This window comes from Lathyrus oleraceus, chromosome 7 (assembly GCF_024323335.1).
Source record: "Lathyrus oleraceus cultivar Zhongwan6 chromosome 7, CAAS_Psat_ZW6_1.0, whole genome shotgun sequence".
Classification (NCBI taxonomy): Eukaryota; Viridiplantae; Streptophyta; class Magnoliopsida; order Fabales; family Fabaceae; genus Lathyrus; species Lathyrus oleraceus.
In genome coordinates, this window is record NC_066585.1 from 94,690,949 (window position 1) to 94,697,535 (window position 6,587).

The 6,587-nt window shown below is 33.1% G+C and overlaps 1 non-coding gene across 1 annotated transcript; it reads left to right on the forward strand.

Annotated features, from left to right (window-relative positions):
• The first annotated feature begins 2,166 nt into the window (after window positions 1–2,166).
• On the forward strand, window positions 2,167–2,247 carry TRNAL-AAG (transfer RNA leucine (anticodon AAG)). Its single transcript has one exon. It is a non-coding gene; the product is annotated as a tRNA-Leu (tRNA).
• Window positions 2,248–6,587: the final 4,340 nt, after the last annotated feature.

Here is a 6,587-nt window from a genome sequence, read left to right on the forward strand (position 1 = left end):
AATCACCTTTTTCGGAAAGCTGATCATCTGGAGGATCTTGAAGACGAGCGAATCATAGCAGAATTGGAACCCGATAGAAATCCATTTCACATTGCCATTAGATTAATTTCTGTTTTTATCTGTTGTGCAATTACCTCTTTCCATGGATTGCTTCCTGATGTAAATACCTATTCAGAGGCCACTCAATCAATAAAATCATGTTATTCAGTACATCTCTGTGTTCATTTTCATTTTACTGTTTTGTTTGCAAAAATGACGTCTGAATTTTTTATAAACATTGCATCATGAAACATAAGAGCTTTACAGGTACGTGCTTAATAAACATTGAAAATTCCTGTAAATTTTAAGTGCTTTGGATCGTCTATTCAGAACAGGTACACTCGGGGCATTTCCTTAAGGTCCCCATCACAGTGCATGCGTACTGCACAAACTTGGTCAAATGTTCATTAGGGTCGTTCGTAGGACTTCCAGCAAATTGATGTTTTTTGGGACATGAGTATACCAAGTTATAAGACATGTGACTTCACGCACAAGAGGGGGGTGAATTATGTGTTTCAGAAAAACTTTTTTGAATTAAAATCAGAGTTTGAAAATGTTTTAGAATTAAGCAGCGGAAAAGTAAAATTCAAAAAGTAAAAGTTAAGGAAAGAGAGAAGAACACCAGAAGTTATAGAGATTCAATCAAAGAAAAAGACCTACCCCCCCCCCCCCCCCCAAGAACTATTATTGTGAGTATCCATTAAACTTAAGAGCTTTTTGTAGGTTGAACTCTCGAACTCACTTATACAAGGAAAATGAAGTTTTTGGCTAACTTATAACCAAATATCAAATACGAAGAGAACTTGTGAGTCTTCCTTCTAAATAATGGATCGAGGCGATTAGTCTCCTTCCCACAAGAGATTTGGAGTGGTTAGTCTCCAGGCTTCAAACTAAGATTTCCTTTAGACCGGGAATGTTGAGCGATGGTCGATGGTTGTTATCGACTAGTCTCATTACAATTGGAATATAGGGTATTTTCCTCCGGGCATGCTTGGTGAACATTCACTCTTTGATCTGGCATGAGGAAATCCCGATTCATTTAGTGGAAATCTTGTAGTGCTTATGGGAGGCACCCCAAAACTAGATTGTTGGATTGACGCTCGACGTTAACTATGAACTTATGGTATACGATGTCATTAACTATGAGCTTATGGTGTCTTCTGTTGTCGCCTCGATAAATACCCCGTAGAGGTCATAAGTATGGGAAACATTAGATAGAATATGGACTGTGAATTCTCGACGTGACCTTTATGGACATAGCCTTCACACCCCAGAGCAACCCTAGATTTGAATCTCAGATCTATCCCTTCGCCACTTTGTGGAGTTTCCAAGAGGACCGAAGATCTGGATTTTGGAGAATCGCGACTTAGAAGATGATAAGTCGAATCAGTTGCGATATGTTTCAACGTTCACTTATGAGCGCCCCTCTATTTTGAGATCTAAGGAGGTTGTGAACAATAGAGTTGTAATGCGAACGAAAATTCGTGGAAAGCATATGAATCAGAGGTTGATTCGTCCTTGATTCGATTTTGTACCTTTTATGCAGTGGACATATAGTCTAATTGATCATCAATTTAGTTCGTTTGGCCATGCAAGAACGATAATATATAATTAAAGTATTTGATTTAATTCTAGAAATAATTTTCTATATAAGAAGATTTTAATTTTGTATAGTCGATGAAATTAATTTATTGGTTTAGTATATATTAATTTGATGTAAATGATTTATTTTTGTTTGTATTAGGCAAGTTCTTCATTATAATTATTGAAACTTTTTGAGTTATATTTTAAATATTAAACTAGCATTTTATTTATGTTTTTAAATATTTGTACATGAAAAATAAAAAATAATTAATATAATTATATTATTTTACGCATGAATATGTAAAGACAATAAAAGAATAAAATTGAATATATCAAGACATGAATCCAATCTCTAGTAATAAATGTGTACTTTTTAGAAATAGTAATTTAAAAATGTTAGTGTTAGAATTGATTTTTATTTGGGTTCATTAAGGAACTTAGATTAGATGCAGAAGTAAGAAGTAAGAGGTGCTGCAGGATTTGAAAAACATTCTTGCATTATTCAACGTTTAAATGACGTTGTTTTGAACAAATAAACAACAAGTTGATATGGCCGAGTTGGTCTAAGGCGCCAGATTAAGGTTCTGGTCCGAAAGGGCGTGGGTTCAAATCCCACTGTCAACAAATTGTTTTTTTAATTCGAATTTTTGCTTTATTGGTCTCTCAAGTCCTTCATTATTCCTCATCTGCTGCAACCTTCACCCTCCAATAAGCTAGAAACACTTAGAAATGAAACAGATAACAAAAATGTGGGTGTCATCGTCAACCATGCCTCACTCATCTTCTCTCCCCAAACATATTATTATTGCCATTATCACAACCTCCCAAAATTCACAACAAGATCTCCAAATTTCTATGTCATTTCAAACTTGAATAATGTAATAATCGAGCATTTCATTTTTATTTTATTTTATGATCATATATTTAATAAATCATCAAATAGTATACAATTAATTCTTTTAAATATTTTCCATCATATTTTCATTAATTAAATTCAAATATAAATTATATTCTTTTCTTTTATATTTATGATCATTTGTTTAATAAAACATCAAATAACTTTTTTTGGAACAGTATACAATTAAATCTTTTAAATATTTTCCATTATCATATTTTCATTAATTAAATTCAAGTTTAAATTATATTTTATTTTATTTTATATTTATGATAATTTGTTTAATAAAACATCAAATAATTTTTTTGGGGAAGAGTATACAATTATATAATTAAATCTTTTGAATATTTTTATTAAATAAATTCAAGTTTAACTTATATTCTTTGGTTTTATATTTATGATCATTTGTTTAATAAAATATCAAATGATTATTTTTTTGGAAGAGTATATAATTAAATCTTTTAAATATTTTCCATTATCATATTTCCATTAATTAAATTCAAGTTTAAATTAATGTTGATCCAGTTCGGTTATCTAGTCATAATCTGGATGCTATTGGTGGTGATGATCACAATGGTGAGCCATATAATTATGTTGATGATCAATAACTTTGAGATGAGGTAAATATTCAAACTAATGATGGTGAAGGGGAGAAAGATATGTCAAATGATGAGAATCTTGGTGAAACTCCAAAATATCTCAAGTTTAACTTAGGAGGTCTAACATGCATATACAACCTTCTACAAGGTATAATTCTGATGAGTATGTGACCTTGAGTGATGAGAGTGAACCCGAGTATTTTCAAGAGGCCATGGAAAGTGATAAAAATCAAAAGTGGATGGATGCAATGTATAGTGTGATGAAATCATTGTATGATAGTGACACTTATGATTTAGTGAAGCTTCCTAAAGGCAAAAGGGCTTTGGGAAATAGATGAATTTATAGAGTTAAATATGAGAGCAACTCTAAGTCTCCAAGATATAAATCCAGATTAGTGGTGAAGGGTTCCCGTCAAAGAAAGAGTGTTGAATTTAATGATATTTTCTCACTTGTTGTAAATATGTCATTAATTAGAATCGTGTTGAGTTTGGTTTCTACTCTTGATTTAGAGGTTGAGCAAACGGATGTGAAAATAACTTTCCTTCATGGTGATTTAGAGGAAGAGATCTACATGAAGCAAACCGATGGTTTTCAAGTTAAAGGTAAAGAAGATCATGTGTGTAGATTGAAAAAGAGTTTATATGGGTTGAAGCAGACTCACAACACTCATCATTTGCAACACTCCATCTTTACCACACTAAACCTCTGCAACACTCAACCTCTGCAGCATTATATCTCTATTGACTATGGGTGATGAACATCGAGGAACAATCAACAATATCTCGATATTTGTATGTTATTACATCTTCTTACTTATTACTTATTTATTTCGTATATATTTCTTATCTATATTTTTATTATATATTACTTCTTCTTATTTTATTTCTTACTTATGTTTTATTAGGATCCAAAACGATTTCGATGCCATGTGTAAGACCCTAATTTTGACCTTAAGATCCCTCATGGCATCATGTTGTTGCACAAGTGCATTGCCTCAAGGATCATAGCATGTTTGGCTCCCTAACCCTAGGGTTGGGACTTGTTTGAGTGTTTTGAGACCACCAGGCATGCTTGTATTGTATATTATTGCTTTTCTTATTTGATTACTAACCAAAAGCACAAAAATATGTCATTAACTCTTTTTGTTTTGAAGCTCAAGTGATCGTGTGCTCCACAATGCTCCTAGGAGGCTCCTAATCCCAATGAAATGGCTAGATGAAGATGAGAAAAAGCATGACAATGGTCCACAAAGTTTCTAATCATCATATATTCCTCCCAAGTATCTCAATTTGCCAATTTGATCAAGGTAACCCAAACGGCTTGAGGTTTGTTTCCCAAGGAAACCCTAAATTCACTATGCTTTGACTGTGCCTTGCCCATGAAGCAATCTCAACCTCTGATCAAATTTCAATTAAGGAAAGTTCTTTAATTAATCATTTTATGCACATATTAGCCTATTTGAGGCCTCTCAATCATTTATTCATCAAGATTGGAAGTTTGGGCCTTGAAAAGTTGACCAGTGAAGTCATCTGACTAAACTGAGGTCCATGGAGATACAATGTTTGATGTGTTTGTCAAATGGATATGACCCCAAGAACAAACATTTTCTTAAGAACCATATGAACAACATTCATGTTTATCAAAAATCCATTTGAAACTTGGAAGGTCATCATTCATTTCAAAACATTATAGGTCATTTTGACTGAAACCCTAATTTTGAGTCAACTTACCAAGGACATAACTTCCTTAATTTTTATGATTTTGAGGTCAGACCAAATGCATTGGAAATCCTGAGATGTCTAATTCAAATGTTATGTTGGACAAAATTTCATAATCCTAAAGTAAATACATGTGATAATACAAAACATTATAGGTCATATTGGACCTAATTCATTGAATTTGAAAAAGTACCCAACTTCAAATCCCTATAACTTTGTTATAGAAAATCCAAATGATGTAAAATTTGAGTCTAAATTGATCATCTTGAAAAGATATACAACTTTTATGTTGGAGGTGTTTCCATTTTAAGCTTGCATCATGAAAACAGAGGGGTTTGATTAAGCTTGCTTTTGGGGAAATTTGCCAAAATGACTTAAACATGTTTTGTACTTGGATTTTCACAGCCAGTTTTCATCAATTTTCAAATGTCAAATGAATTTTTTCCCAACATGACTTTTGTTCCTTACTTCAAGGGCTTTCCAACCATTACTCACATTACTCTTTTGGACTTACCATTTATGTGCATTTTGGTATTTCATGATGAAACTTGAATGTGCAAGCTAGTTCCCTCCAAAATGCTCGTCCAAATTTTTCCATGTGAACTCAAAAAGCTTTTGCATCCATCATTGGGCCTTCCACACGCCTGTACAGGCCCATACAATGCATTTTCAATTGGCCATGCACATGAAAGAAGCGTGGGATTCAGCTACCTTCAGCTATAAATAACCACTTCCTCTCATTCATTTAGCAACCTTTTGGAGATCTGAATTGCTGCAACATTGAAACCATAGCCATACAAAAGGAATTGTTCAATTTTTGTTCTCACTTTCGAGCTTGAAATTCAGCATCATTAGCTGAGCTTCAAAGCCTAATTCCTTAGCATTTCACTTCCCCTACATCCATAGATCAAAGAGGAGCAAAGAACTTGGAGGATTCGTGGCCTGAAGTGCTTCAATTCAGAGGTATACATTCAAACTTTTTGGATCTAGAACTCTCAATTCAATGTAGCATTCTTGTGTTTGTGTGGTTTTCTGAAGTCCTCACACTTGAGGCAAGCCATTGGTGCTTTCAATTCATCATTTCATGAGCTTACAGTTTGAACACCATGATTGTCTTCTTCACGTTTCTCTCAATATAGGAAGAGTGAGGAAGATCCAATGGTGCGGTGATGATCTCCATCACACGAGCTTCATTTCCATGGCTTTGTTTTTAATTTTCATTAAAGTTCATTTTCCTGTAACTGGTGGCCGGAATTAGTTGTCTGGCCGGAGAAGATGGTGGTTTCCACCACCATCACCATGTGTGCGCTCTTGTAGTCATTAGATCCAGTTGCCATGTTTTAATCCTGATCATTCATTGTGTTTACTTATTTTAATACACGTTGTGGCGCGCTTGACTTGTACATACCGTGTTCCTTATGATCTGGACCATTCATCCTTGCCACGTCAATTAATGAGCTCCATCACCTGGCTGTCATTTTTTCCATTTATTCTATTTTCTTTTATTTTCAATTAATTCATTTGATTTTCAAAAATTCATTAAAAATTCATTTGAAGTCATAAAAATCTGAGACCAACTCCAAAAAAAATTTGGAAAATCTAGTTTCATATTTTGATTTTTAATTATTTTTGTGACTTCATTTGATATTTTTAATGGATTATTTTATTTTTTTAATAGTTTTAATTCATTTTAAAATATTTTTTGACTTTTGAAAAATCCAAAAATATTTTCCTAGCATCTATGGATCATG